General features: G+C 45.1%; 1 protein-coding gene across 6 annotated transcripts in view; it reads left to right on the top strand.

Annotated features, from left to right (window-relative positions):
- Nucleotides 1-14,954, top strand: part of RAD52 (RAD52 homolog, DNA repair protein) — a 79,923-nt gene that overhangs the window by 993 nt on the left and 63,976 nt on the right. The gene's annotated exons all lie outside the window — the stretch shown is intronic.

The following is a 14,954-nucleotide window of genomic DNA, read 5'->3' as shown; positions in this document are numbered from 1 at the left end:
ATAAAATGATGATAAATAAAAGTGATACAAAATAGAAAATGAGAAGGGGGACATCGGAAGATAATTTTTTTTAATTTGACATGCAAAAAGTAAGTGTGGTCTGACAAAATAAAATGGAGAAAAGCATAATGTAGAATGGGTGTAGAGGGTGCTGTAGAAAGGAAGGGGACCTGTCAGCCCAGAAGTGCTTTAGGGAGACGGAGATTTGGAGATAACTACCAGACAGAGCAAGAGTGAGAAGCAGGGTTGAGACCAGGGAGACTAAATAAAGGTCTATATAAGGAAGAGCAGAACCCTCCCTATATCTCAGATACAATATCTAAGCATTTATCCAGGCTAAAATTAAGCACTCTGATAATCTGGGGAGATTTGGGTTAACTGAGTATTGAAGGGCCTAAGAGTAAAGTATTCTTTATTCTAGCACAATAGCTGGTTTCCTACCCACCCACTTTAAAGTGTAGTTGGGCAAGTTGGCAGGAACTTCCTGCTATGGTTTGGATATGGTTTTTTTGTCTCTACCAAATCTCATGTTGAAATTTGATTCCCAGTGTGATAGTATTGGGAGGTGGGTCCTGATGGGAGGTGTTTGGGTCATGGGGGCAGATTCTTCATGAAGGACGTGGTGTCATTCTTACAGTAGTGAGTTCTCACACTTGCGAAACTACGTTGGTTATCAGGAGAATGGATTTGTTCCTTGGAGAGTGGTTTGTTGTAAAGCCAGGACTCACCTCGGGTTTGATTTCTCTTTGCATGTGCACAGACACTATTCCTTGACCTTCTCCGCCATGTCTTGATGCAGCACAAAAACCCTCACCAGAACTGAGCAGATGCTAGTGCCTTGCTTCTTGTACAGCCTGCAGAATTGTGAGCTAAACAAACCCGTTTTCTTTATAAATTACCCAGCTGCAGGCATGCCTTTATAGCAACATAAAATAGACTAAGACACCTCCCAAGTTCACAAGACTCCCCATCAGCATTCCAACTGCCTCATCTTACGTATGAACAGACAACTAAGTGTTATTAGGTATTTAAGAAAAGTCTCCAACATGGACTGTGGGGGCAGATAAACAGAAACTTCAGAGAATTTAGAAAGGAAAACCTAATTAGTATACTAGGATACTCAGATGAAGTAACAATCCAAGGTTTAAAAATAGATCTCGAAATTTAAAATAAATTGCCAAATTATAAATTTAATTAAAATATTGAAAGATAAAGTCACTGAACTTTTAAAGAAAATAGAAGCAGCCTGGGCAACATAGTGAGACCCCATCTCTTTAAAAATGTTTTAAAACTTAGCCAGGTATGGTGATGCGCACCTGTGGTCCTAGCTATTCAGGAGGCTGAGGTGTAAGTATTACCTGATCCTGGGAGGTCAAGGGAGCAGTGAGCCAGGATGGTGGTGCTGCACCCCAGCCTGAGTGACAGAGCAAGATACCTTACTTCAAAAAAGAAAAGAAAAAGAAATAGGGCTGGGTGCAGTGGCTCGCGCCTGTAATCCCAACACTTTAGGAAGCTGCACCCCAGTCTGGGTGACAGAGCAAGAGACCTTATTTCAAAAAAGAAAAAAGAAAATAGGGCCAGGTGCAGTGGCTTGCGCCTATAATCCCAACACTTTAGGAGGCCAAGGCAGGCAGATCGTTTGAGCCCAGGAGTTTAAGACCAGCCTGGGCAACATGGCAAAACCCTTTTTCTACAAAAAAATACAAAAATAAGTCAAGTATGGTGGCATATGCCTGTGATCCCAGCTACTCAGGTGGCTGAGGTGGGAGGATAGCTTAAGCCCAGGAGGCAGAGGTTGCAGTGAACTGAAATAACACCACTGCACTCCAGCCTGGGCAACAGAGCCAGATCCTGTCTCAGGAAAAAAAAAAAAAAAGAAAACAATAAATATACAAAGGGGTGGAAATTGTGAGAGAAAATAAGATAAAGACTTAGTTCAACAGGACTAATATGTGAAAAGGGAAAACAAAGTAAATGAAGGACAGAAAATTATTGAAAAAATAATGCCAGACAATTTCCTAGAACTGAAAGAATCCACTAGTGCAGAACTAAAAGAAAAAAAAAATTCAACCATGTGAAATGTTTGAACTCTAAATATAAAGAAGATTCTAAGTTTCCAAAGAGGAAAAAAAGGAGCCCATAAAAGGACAAAAATCAAACTGGCGGGCTGGGCACGGTGGCTCACACCTGTAATCCCAGCACTTTGAGAGGCTGAGGCGGGTGGATCACGATGTCAGGAGTTTGAGACCAGCCTGGCCAACATGGTGAAACCTCGTCTCTACTAAAAATACAAAAATTAGCCAGGCATGATGGCGGGCACCTGTAATCCCAACTACTCAGGAGGCCGAGGCAGGAGAATTGCTTGAATCCGGGAGGCGGAGGTTGCAGTCAGCCGAGATTGTACCATTGCGCTCCAGCCTGGGCAGTGAGCAAAACTCCATCTCAAAAAATAAAAATAAATTTTAAAAAAGAGTTACTTAAACGTGTGCTCAAGCAAAATGAGGGAGAAATCAGGGTATCTGACAACATCCAGTAATCACTAGATCCAATTCAGGAAAACAGTAAAGGGAAGTCCCAGGAACTTAGTTAGATTGGAACAGAAGGGTAGGAGTTGTGGGAGAGAAAACGCCCAGAAAAGAGAGAATTAAACAGAATAATCAGTTACTATGATTAAAAAAAAAAAAAAAAAAACTTAGAAGATGCTGCTTTTAGGGGTTTCAACTTTTACACCCAACCTATTGATGAAGCATAGTCTTGCTATCGTTAAAACAGTTTAGGCTCAGTAGGTCACATCTGTAATCCCAGCACTTCTGGAGGCTGAGACAAGAAGATCACTTGAGGACAGGAGTCAGAGACCACCCCAGGCAACACAGCGAGACCCTGTCTCTACAAAAAAATTTTAAAAATTAGCCGGGAATGGTGGCACACACCTGCAGTTCTTAGCTACTTGGGAGGCTAAGGCAGGAGGATCCCTTGAGCCCAGGAGTTCAAGGCTGCAGTGCACTATAATGGTACCACTCTCCAGCCTGGGCAACAGGGTGAGACCCTGTCTCAAAAACAAAAGCAGGCTGGATGTGGTAGTTCACTCCTGTAATCCCAGCACTTTGGGAAACTGAGGCAGAAGGATTGCTTCAGCCCAGGAGTTCAAAGCCAACCTGGGCAACATAACGAGACCCTGTCTCTATTTTAAAAACAAGGCCAGGTGCGGCGGCTCACACCTGTAATCCCAGCACTTTGGGAGGCCGAGGCAGGTGGATCACCTGAGGTCGGGAGTTCAAGACCAGCCTGACCAACATGGAAAAACCGCATCCCTACTAAAAATACAAAATTAGCCAGACATGGTGGCACATGCCTGTAATTCCAGCTACTCGGGAGGCTGAGGCAGGAGAATCACTTGAACCTGGGAGGCAGAGGTTGCAGTGAGCTGAGATTGCGCCATTGCACTCCATCCTGGGCAACAAGAGTGAAACTCTGTCTCAAAAAAAAAAAGGCCAGGTGCGTTAGCTCATACCTATAATCCAGCACTTTGGGAGGCCAAGGCGGGTGGATCACCAGGTTAGGAGTTCGAGACCAGCCTGTGCAAGATGGTGGAATACTAAAATACAAAAATTACAAAAATTAGTTGGGCGTGGTGGTGGGCGCCTGTAATCCCAACTACTCGGGAGGCTGAGGCAGGAGAATCGCTTGAACCTGGGAGCCGGAGGTTGCAATGAGCAAGACTCCGTCTCAAAATAAATAAATAAATAATTTTTTTTTTTAAAGTGGTGCTTGAACAATTGAATATCACATGCAAAAGAATGAAGTTGAACCCATACCTCACATATATGAAAATTAGTTCAAAATGAATCAAAGACCTAAGTGTAAAGCTTAAGCTAAAATACTCATAGAAGAAAATATAGGTATAAATCTTCATGGCTTTGGATTAGGCAATAGTTTCTTAGCTGTGAGACCAAAGGACAAGTAACAAAAGAAAAAAATTGAGACCAGGTGCAGTGGCTTTATGCCTGTAATCTCAGCACTTTGGTGGGGCCAAGGCAGGAGGGTCACTTGAGCCAAGGAGTTCAAGACCAGCCTGGGCAACATAAAGAGACCCCCATGTCTGCAAAAAATTTGAAAGATTAGCTGGGTGTGTTGGCATGCACCCATAGTCCCAGCTACTTGTGAGGCTGAGACAGAAGGATTCCTCGAACCCAGGAGATCAAGGCTGTGGTGAACCATGATTGTGCCACTGTACTTTAGCCTAGGTGACAGACCAATATCCTGTCTCCAAAAAAATAAAATTAATTGGACTTCATCAAAATATAAAACTTTTGTATTGGCCAGGCATGGTGGCTCACGCCTGTAATCCCAGCACTTTGGGGGGCCGAGGCAGGCGGATCACGAGGTCAGGAGATCGAGACCATCCTGGCTAATACTGTGAAACCCCGTCTGTACTAAAAATACAAAAAATTAGCCTGGTGTGGACAGGCGTGGTGGCTCACGCCTATAATCCCAGCACTTTGGGAGACTGAGGTGGGCAGATCACAAGGTCAGGAGATTGAGACCATCCTGGCTAACACGGTGAAACTCCATCTCTACTGAAGAATACAAAAAATTAGCCGGGCATGGTGGCGGGCACCCGTAGTCCTAGCTACTTGGGAGGCTGAGGCAGGAGAATGGCGTGAAGCCGGGAGGCGGAGCTTGCAGTGAGCCGAGATCGTGCCACTGCACTCCACCCTGGGCGACAGAGCAAGACTCCATCTCAAAAAAAAAAAAAAAAGTCTTTTGTATTATTCAGCCTTAAAAAGGAAGGAAATTCTGACATATGCTACACTGTGGATGAACCTTAAAGACCTTACACTAAGTAAAATAAGCCAATCATAAAAGTATAGATCTTATATGATTACATTCATATGAGGTACCTAAAGTAGTCAAATTTATAGAGACAGGGCCAGGTACGGTGGCTCACATGCATATAATCCTAGCACTTTGGGAGCCTGAGGCGGGTGGATCACCTGAGGTCAGGAGTTCGAGACCAACCTGGCCAATATGGCGAAATCCCATCTCTACTAACAATACAAAAAAATTAGCTGGGTGTGGTGGCAGGCACCTAGAATCCCAGCTATTCGGGAGGATGAGGCAGGAAAATCGCTTGAACCCGGGAGGCGGAGGTTGCAGTGAGCCGAGATTGCATGACTTCACTCCAGCCTGGGCAAAAGGGCGAAACTCTGTCTCAAAAAAAAAAAAAAATTCATAGAGACAGAAAGCGTAATGGTGGCTGCCAGAGGATAGAGGGAGGGGGAAGAGGGAGTGTTTAATGGGTATAGAGTTTCCGTTTGGGAAGAAGAAACATTTCTGGAGAAGATAAGGGTGATGGCTGCAGATCATTCTGAATGTACTTAATGCCACAGAACTATACACTGAAAAACAGTTAAAATAGTAAAGTGTTATGTTACTTACATTTTACCACAATAAATAAATATTTTAAAACTTGTGTGCATCCATTACACTGTTAAAGACTGAATTATATTCCTCCAAAATTCATATGTTGAAGCCCTAACTCCCAGTGTGACTATATTTGGAGATGAGGCCCTGAAGAGATAATGAAGGTTAAATAAGTCATAAGAATGGTATCTAACCCAGTAGGACTGGTGTCCTTATAAGAAGAGGAAGAGATACCAGTGACAAACATCAGAGAAAAGGTCCTGTGCAGATCCAAGAAGATGCAGCCGGCCGCGTGCGGTGGCTCATGCCTGTAATCCCAGCACTTTGGGAGGCCAAGGCAGGTGGACCACCTGAGGTCAGGAGTTCGAGACCAGCCTGGCCAACATGGAGAAACCCTGTCTCTACTAAAAATACAAAAATCAGCTGGGTATGGTGGCGGGTACCTGTAATCCTAGCTACTCGAGAGGCTGGGGCAGGAGAATCATCACTTGAATCTGGGAGGCAGAGGTTGCAGTGAGCTGAGATCACGCCATTGCTCTCCAGCCTGGGCAACAAGGGACGCTCCGTCTCAAAAAAAAAAAAAGCTTCAGGAAAAAACAACCTGCTGACACCTTGATCTTGGACTTCCAGATTCCAAAATTATGGCAAATAAATTTCTGTTGCTTAAACCACCCAAACTGTATTATTTTATTATGGTATCCCTAGCAGAATAATGTAGACTTTTATGCCAAGAAGTGGAGTGCTGCTGTAATAAATACTTTATAAATGTGGAAGTAACTCAGGAACTGGATAATGGGTAGAGAGTGAAAGAGTTTTGAGGTGCATGCTGGAAAAAGCCTGATTGAGCCGTGTGCAGCTGCTCACACCTGTAATCTCAGCACTTCGGGAGGCTGAGGTGGGCAGATCACTTGAGATCAAGAGTTCGAGACCAGCCTGGCCAACATGGTGAAACCTTGTCTCCACTAAAAATACAAAAATTAGCCAGGCCTGGTGGCACACACCTGTAACCCCAACTACTGGGGAGGCTGAGGCAAGAGAATCGCTTGAACCCGGGAGGTGGAGGTTGCAGTGAGCCAAGATCACGCCACTGCACTCCAGCCTGCTTGACGGAGTGAGACTCTGTCTCAAAACAGAACAAAAATTAGCAGGCATGGTGGTGCGCACCTGTAGTCCTAGCTACTCAGGGCAGGGGCGGGCGGGGGTGTGGGGCTGAGGTGGGAAGATCACTTGAGCCTGGGAGGTCGAGGCTGCAATGAGCCGTGATCCCACCACTGCGCTCCAGCCTATGTGACAGAACAAGACCCTGTCCCCCCCGCCAAAAAAAAAAGTCTAGATTGTCTTGAAGAGATTGTTGGTAGGAGTAAGGAATAAAGGTGATTCTGGGGAGGTCTCAGACGGAAATTAGGAACATATTATCGGAAAGTGCAGGAAAGGCCATCCTTTCTTCCACAAAGAATTTGGCCAAATGTTGTTCTAGTGTTTTGTGGAAAGTGCAGGTTCAAAGTGATAAATTTGGTTATTTAGCTGAGGAGATTTCTAACCAAACTGTAGAAGGTATGGCCTAGCTTCTTTTGGTTGCTTTAGTAAAATGTGGGAAGAAAAATAAACTGAGGGAATTATTAAGCAAAAACAAAACTTGAAGATTTGAAAAATTCTCAGTATTTCATAGAGATTATAGGTGCAATTTACAAATTTATTCAGCTTTCTCAGCACAAGCCAGGAAGAGAGATGAGATTATACCAGCATAAACACTGTCATCTTGGACTAAAGGGGACACAGGACAGAAGGAAAGAAGGCTGTCGTACTTCTGGGATCCTAAAGGATGAGGCAACAGAGTTATCTGGCTGTGAACACATGTTACCCTTTAAGAAAAGGGAAGACTGATCCCAAAGGAGATTCAGTTAGTAACAAGGCTGCCATTCGAACTGCAGGCCCAGAAGATACAGGTCTGGGGAGCTAAGATGTCTCCTCAGTTCCAGAGAGTCAAGCTGCTGCCATCCAGTGCCTCAGAGGCATGGCTGCTACCCAGGACCAATAGGGCCAGCGTGGTGATGCTGCCTCCCCCGTGGCCCTAGAAGGCAAGCCTGCTAATCCACTGGGCCAGGAGGGCAGAGCGTCAAGCCAAAGAAAATTATTCTTGAGCCTTAAAGTTCAACAGAATTTGCCTTGCTAGGTTTTATTTTATTTTATTTTATTTATTTATTGAGACAGAGTCTCACTCATTCTGTCGCCCAGGCTAGAGTGCAGTGGCTCAGTTTCAGCTCACTTCAACCTTCACCTCCTGGGCTCGAGCGATTATCCTGCCTCAGCCTCCTGAGTAGCTGGGATTACAGGCGCGCACCACCATGCCCGGCTAAAGTCTTACTAGGTTTTGAATTTGCTTGGGACCCACGTCCCCATGTCCCTGTCTTCTTTCCATTTTTTGCCTTTGGAATGGGAATGTCTGTTCTATGCTTGTCCCACTATTATACTCAGGAAGTACATAACTGGCCTGGTTTCATACATTGACAGTCAGAAAGGAACTTTGCCGCAGAATGACTCATATCTCAAGTATCACCCACACCTGATTTGGATAATATTTATTTTGGGTTTTTATTATTGTTGTGGTGGTGGTTGTGGTTGTTGTCGTTTTGAGATAGGGTTGCACTCTGTCGCCCAGGCTGGAGTGCAGTGGCACAATCTTGGCTCACTAGAACCTCCGCCTCCCTGGCTCAAGTGATCCTCCCACCTCAGCTTCCCAAGTAGCTGGGACTACAGCCACTTGCCCCCACATCTAGCTAATTTTTTTTTTTTTTTTTTGGTAGAGACGGGGGTTTCACCATGTTGCCCAGGCTGGTCTTGAACTGCTGACCTCAAGCTATCTGCCCACCTCAGCCTCCCAAAATGCTGAGATTACAGGTGTGAGCTACCACACCTGGCTATGATTTAGATGATATTTAAATGAGCCTTTGGACTTAGAGTTGATGCTGAAATGAGGTAAGACTTTTGCGGCTGTTGGGATCAGGATAAATGCATTTTATATGTGAGAAGGACATGAACTTTGGGGGTCCAGAGGACAGAATATTATGGATTGAATTGTATTCCCCCAAAACTCATGTTGAAGTCCTAATCCCCAGTGAGGTCATACCCAGTCTGTGGTATTTTGGTATGGCAGCCCTAGCCAAGTAATATAGACACTGTCAAGAAAGTGAAAAGGCACCCAGGCGCGGTGGCATGGTGGTGCATGCCTGTAATCCTAGCTACTCAAGAGGCTGAGGCAGGAGGCCTGAACCCGGGAGGCGGCGGTTGCAGTGAGCTGAGATCACGGCACTGCACTCCAGCCTGGGCAACAGAGCAAGACTCTGTCTCAGAAAAAAAAAAAAAAAAAAAAGAGGCTGGGTGCAGTGGCTCATGCCTGTAATCCCAGCACTTTGGGAGGCTGAGACAGGCGGATCACTTGAGGTCAGGAGTTCGAGACCAGCCTGGCCAACATGGTGAAACCTCGTCTCTACTAAAAATACAAAAATTAGCCGGGCATGGTGGCAGGCACCTGTAATCCCAGCTACTCGGGAGGCTGAGGCAGGAGAATAGCTTGAACCCGGGAGGCAGAGGTTGCAGTGGGCCGAGATCGCACCATTGTACTCCAGCCTGGGGGACAAGAGCGAGACTTCGTCTCAAAAAAAAAAAAAAAAAAGGAAAGACAACACAATAGGAGACATTTTGCAAATCACATATCAGATATTTTTTTTTCTAGCCTATATAAATAACTCTCTTCCCTCCCCTTCCACCCACCGCCGGCCAAGATGGAGTCTCACTCTGTCGCCCAGGCTGGAGTGCAGTGGCACAATCTCAGCTCACTGCAACCTCCGCCTCGCGGGTTCAAGCAATTTTCCTGGCCTTAGCCTCCCGAGTAGATGGGATGACAGGTGCCCGCCACCACGCCCAGCAAATTTTCGTATTTTTAATAGAGACGGGGTTTCATCAGCACGATCTCGGCTCATTGCAAGCTCTGCCTCCCAGGTTCATGCCATTCTCCTGCCTCGGCCTCCCGAGTAGCTGGGACTACAGGCGCCTGCCACCACGCCTGGCTAATTTTTTGTATTTTTAGTAGAGATGGGGTTTCACTGTGTTAGCCAGGATGGTCTCAATCTGCTGACCTCGTGATCCGCCTGCCTCAGCCTCCCAAAGTGCTGGGATTACAGGCAGGAGCCACCGCGCCCGGCCAAGAGCTGCCATAATAAAATACTGCAAAATGGGTGGCTTAAATAACAGAAATTTATTTTCTCAAAGCTTTAGAGGCTAGAAGTCCAAGATCAAGGTGCTGGAAATTTGGTTTATTGTGAGGCCTCTCTTCCTGATTGCAGACAGCCATCTTCTCACATGGCATATTCTCTGTGTATGCACACACACACACACACACGCACAGAGAGAGAGAGAGAGAGAGACGGCACATGTGGTCTGGTGTCTCTTCTGACAAGGACACTAGTCTTATCTGTTAAGAGCCCCATTCTTACGTCCTCAATTAACCTTTTTTTTTTCTTTTCGTGAGACAGAGTCTCACTGTTGCCCATGCTGGAGTGCAGTGGCATGATCTTGGCTCACTGCAACCTCCACTTCCCAGGTTCAAGCGATTCTTATGCCTCAGCCTCCCAAGTAGCTGGGATTAGAGGCGTGTATCACCACGCCATGCTAAATCTTTGTATGTTTAGTAGAGACGGGGTTTCGCCATGTTGCCCTGGTTGTTCTTGAACTCCTAAGCTCAGACAGTCCACCCACCTCGGCCTCCCACAGTGCTAGGATTACAGGCGTGAGCCACCATGCCTGGCCGCATCATTTAACCTTACTTACCTCTTTAAAGGCCCTTCTCCAAATACAGGCACATTGGGGGTTAGGGCTAAAATCTATAAATTTGGGGTGAGCACAATTTCAGTTCATAACAATAACCTGTGGGGGTGGGTGGAACGGATGGGAATGGTAATGAGATTTCCCTGAGCATACCTTTTTTTTTAAAGTTTTACATTTTGAATCATATACATGGCTTATATCTATATCTGTCTGTCTGTCTGTCTGTCTGTCTATCTATCTATCTATCTACCTATCATCTACTTTTTTTTTAAGAGACGGAGTCTCTGTCACCCAGGCTGGAGTGCAGTGGTGCAATCTCAGCTCACTGCAACCTCTGCCTCCTGGGTTCAAGCAATTCTCCTGCCTCAGCCTCCCGAGTAGTTTGGATTACAGGTGTGCACCACCACCTCCTGGGTTCCAGTAATTCTCCTGCCTCAGCCTCCCGAGTAGCTGGGACTACAGGTGCACGCCGCCATGCCCAGCTAATTTCTTTTGTATTTTAGTGGAGACGGGGTTTCACTGTGTTGCCCAGACTGGTCTCAAACTCCTGAGCTCAGGCAATCTGTCCACCTTGGACTCCCAAAGTGCTAGGATTACGGGCCTGAGCCACCTCACCCGGCCAGTTTATATATTTTTAAGAACTTAATTCAAAAATGATGAAGCAAATGAACCTAGTTATATAAAATTGACACTATAGCCACACTGAAAAAATTTTAATTCAAGTTACATTTGAACATAGTATTCTGACTGCACATCCTTAATTGTATGTAGTTTAAGAACTACAAACGGCCAGGCGTGGTGGCTCACGCCTGTAATCCCAGCACTGTGGGAGGCCAAGGCGGGCAGATCACGAGGTCAGGAGTTCGAGACCAGCCTGACCAACATGGTGAAACCCTGTGTCTACTAAAAATACAAAAAAAAAGAAAAATTAGCCGGGCATGGTGGCATTATCTAAATGTCTTTGGAAAGATAGTCCAGAACGAAAGGACAGTTGGTGCCTCTACTCACAGGGATTGAAGAAACACGAGACCGTGGAAAACTGTATCTCAGTAGCCAGTCTGTGGGACATTCTATAAGACAACTGGCCTGGAATCATTAAAAATATCAATCAGTGTCAATGTCACTGTCATTGTAGCAAATGTTGTCAGTGTTCTGCCCATATTCACTCAACTTGATCATTTCAATGTCCCATTCACAGCTGATGTCCCACTCATAGGTTTTGCATTTCTTTGCTCAAGGGCTTTTTCCCTAAACCCATGTCTAAGGCAGAGAATTAATACCCTCCCAGGGGGCAACCCTCAATTAGTGACTGATAAAAGTCAGTGTATAAATATTCCAGCTCCCTCACCCTCTGAGTGAGATAACTCTGAAATATATGGTTATACTAGTTCCCTGAGCTCCCCAACATTCCCAAAGCAGTGTTCAGTGGTGACTGGCTTGATAACACACGCTATTGTCTGCTTTCTTTCCCTGTCTCACTTCCCCGTTACCTACTGGTGTTGTTAGAGTGGGTAGATAGGCAGATAGGAGCAGGGCAGGATAGGGTCCCAAAGAATGTCAGACAACTATCAGGTGACTGCCAGGCAAATGTCAGGCAGCTGGTCAAAGGGGAGGGGAAATTTTCCTAATAAACAGGAGACATCTTGGGCTTGTGGGCAACAACTTCTTGGTAAGAACTTGAAATGGTGGAGTTTGACCTTCCTCAGGGGACATGGCCAGGCAAGCATGGTAAGGTGCAAAATGGCAGCGTTTGACCCATACGTGACCTTCCTCTGGGGGCACTAGACCAATAAGGGAAAATTGCCCTAAGAGAGCATGCACATAACTTCAGTATGGCACATGTGCCCCTCCCAGATACTAGCAAGACATTGCACATGCAGCAATTAGCCAACAGCCTGCCAAGGGGGAGGGACAAGAGGAAGAGACGGGGGAAAAGTCAGAAAATAGCAAATCTGCAAGTCCTGAGCCAGCAATCAGGCAGAGTACTGAATTTTTGAGTTGCCTGCTTGGTTCCTTGCATGTGTGCTTTTATTTGCTTCAGTGAATTCTTGTTTCTGCCTTAAATCTACTTCTGTCTCAGCCAAATTCATTCTCCCAAGAAGACAAGGATCGAGGACTGTGGAACCAACTCAGACTCGCCACGGCTAACAATGTTTCCTGGGATCGCCTCCCAAATAAACTGCTTGTACTTGAACCCTTGTCTCAGAGTTGACTACTGGAAGAACCCCAGATAAGACAATCTGCGAGTAGAAATGTCAGATAATGCAGTTAGATATGAATCTGGAATTCAGAGGAGAGGCTCATGCAACTTGCGAGTCATCATCAAAAAGATGTCATTTGTTCTGTTTGTCTACTGCAGGAAGACAGATTACCCTAAAATTTAGTGGCTGAAAACAACTCTATTTTATTGTAGCTTACAATTTTGTGGATTGGGAATTAGAGCCTGTCTCATCTGGGCAACTCTTCTGTTCCCCATGGCATCACCTGAGGTCACTCCATGGTATTCAGCTACCAGACGAACTCATCTGGAGTATCCAAGTATTCATTCACGCTCATATCTGGCACCTTGGCAGGGATGACTGGAAGCCTGGGCTCAGCTGGGACTGCTGACCGTAGTACCTACAAATGGCCTCTTCAGCATGGCTTCTTAAATGGCTGCTCGGAGCTACCAAGAGACAGGAAGTAGAAGCTGCTAGTTTCTTAAAACCCAGAAATGGTACAATTTCATTCCTGCCATTGGTCAAAGCAGTCACAGAGCCTTCCAAGAGGAAACACAGACCCTCACTTCTCACTGGGAAGTTTGTCAAAGAGTTTGGGGCTTTTCTTTTGAGAAGGAGTCTTGCTCTGTCGCCCAGGCTGGAGTGCAGTGGCAAGATCTCGGCTCACTGCAACCTCCGCCTCCCGAATTCAAGCAATTCTCCTGGCTTGGCCTCCCAAGTAGCTGGGATTACAGGCATGCACCACCACACCTGGCTAATTTTTTTGTATTTTTAGTGGAGACAGGGTTTCACCATATTGGCCAGGCTGGTCTCGAACTCCTGACCTTGTGATTCACCTGCCTCAGCCTCCCAAAGTGCTGGGATTACAGACGTAAGCCACTGCCATCAGCCCTGGGGCTGTCTTTAATCCACTACAACATTGCAAAGCTGTGAGCCAGGATGAGAACGCCAGAGGTATGAATGTGGATTAAAAGTCCAAGCACTGAAACTTTCAATGTTTAGAGACCAGTGAGATAAAGAACCAGCAACAGAGACTCAGAACTATATCATATTCTGCTGATAAGCCAATAAGATGATAATGATAACTAAGAATTGACATTGGCTTTAGTGATGTAGACATAATTGGGGACCTTGACAAGAGCAGTTTACTGGGGGTGGTTGAGTTGAAACTTTGATTGTTTCAAAAGAGAATGGAATGAGCGGAAAGATAGTTTGTGAGTGCTAGCAATTATTCAGAGAATTTCTGCTATAAATGGGAGCAGGAGGATGTATCAGGAGCTAATGGGAGAAATGAGGTCAACATTATTTCTTGTGTAGCTTTCTCTTATGCCCAAATTCCACTGGATATCATCCACTTCTGGTTACTTCTGGTTTGGGATGTATAGGTGAAGGAATAGTTTTGGATCCTCCTTTATTACCTGTTTTATTTGCATAATTGGACAATAACTAAACTTGCTTTAAATATCTCTTAAAGCATTTTAAATTCAAATTTGGAGAGAGGAATATGAGAGTGGTTTTTGGTCATTGTTTAGCCATATACAATATTGTCTTACCTTCTGCATTTGAAGTTTTTGATACCTGATAAATGTTTGTATTGTGTAGTTGAACAAGAATTTGCCACATGAAGGTTTACAGTTGTAGTTTATGTTAAGTTCTTTACAGTAGTCCCCTCTCATCTTTATCCCCCACTTGGAACTATCTACAGTAGTTCCAGGACCCCCCCTCCCAATGGATGATTGAAACCATGGATAGTACCAAACCCTATATATATATTATGTTTCCTATACATACATACCTATGATGTTTAATTTCTAAATTAGGCGGAGTAAGAGATTAACAACAACTAATAATGTAATAGAACAGTTATAACAATATACTATAATAAGAGCTACATGAATGTGGTTTCTCCCTCTCAAAATGTGTTACTGTACTCACCTATCTTTGGTCCATGGTTGTCTGTGGGTGACTGAAACTGCATATGAGGCAGGGGACTACTGTAACCACAGGTGTTGGAAGGCAGCATAGCAGAGTAGTTAGGGTCAGGACTGCGGAGGAAGACTGCCTAGGTTCATATTATGATGTAAACTCTCCATGCCTCACTTTTCTTATCTAATGCGGAGATAATAATAGTAACTCATTTGTAAAGTTATTATAAGTATTAAATGAGAAAATACATGTAAAACACTTAGAGTAGCACAGGTCATCACTTACTTAGTATGTAGTAAGTATTTGATGAGGTTAGTTACTATTCTTATTGAGCAGTGAATCAGTTAGGAATGCTTTCGGCTGCAAGGAGGAGAATACTGATTTACAGTGGCCTCAGTGAGAAGCCTGCATTTCTCTCACAGAGCAGGCACTGCAGAGGTAGGCAGCTGCTAAAACAGGTTCCTTTCTGCAGCTCCAGGGGTCTGAGTTGGCCACTCTTCAGTTCCCTCGGACCTCCCCTGTTGTTTGCCGCACCACCAATCATCACATTCTCAAAGGCAT

This window comes from Pan paniscus, chromosome 10 (genome assembly GCF_029289425.2).
Source record: "Pan paniscus chromosome 10, NHGRI_mPanPan1-v2.0_pri, whole genome shotgun sequence".
NCBI lineage: Eukaryota > Metazoa > Chordata > Mammalia > Primates > Hominidae > Pan > Pan paniscus.
This window is presented reverse-complemented; position numbering and strand designations above follow the sequence as displayed.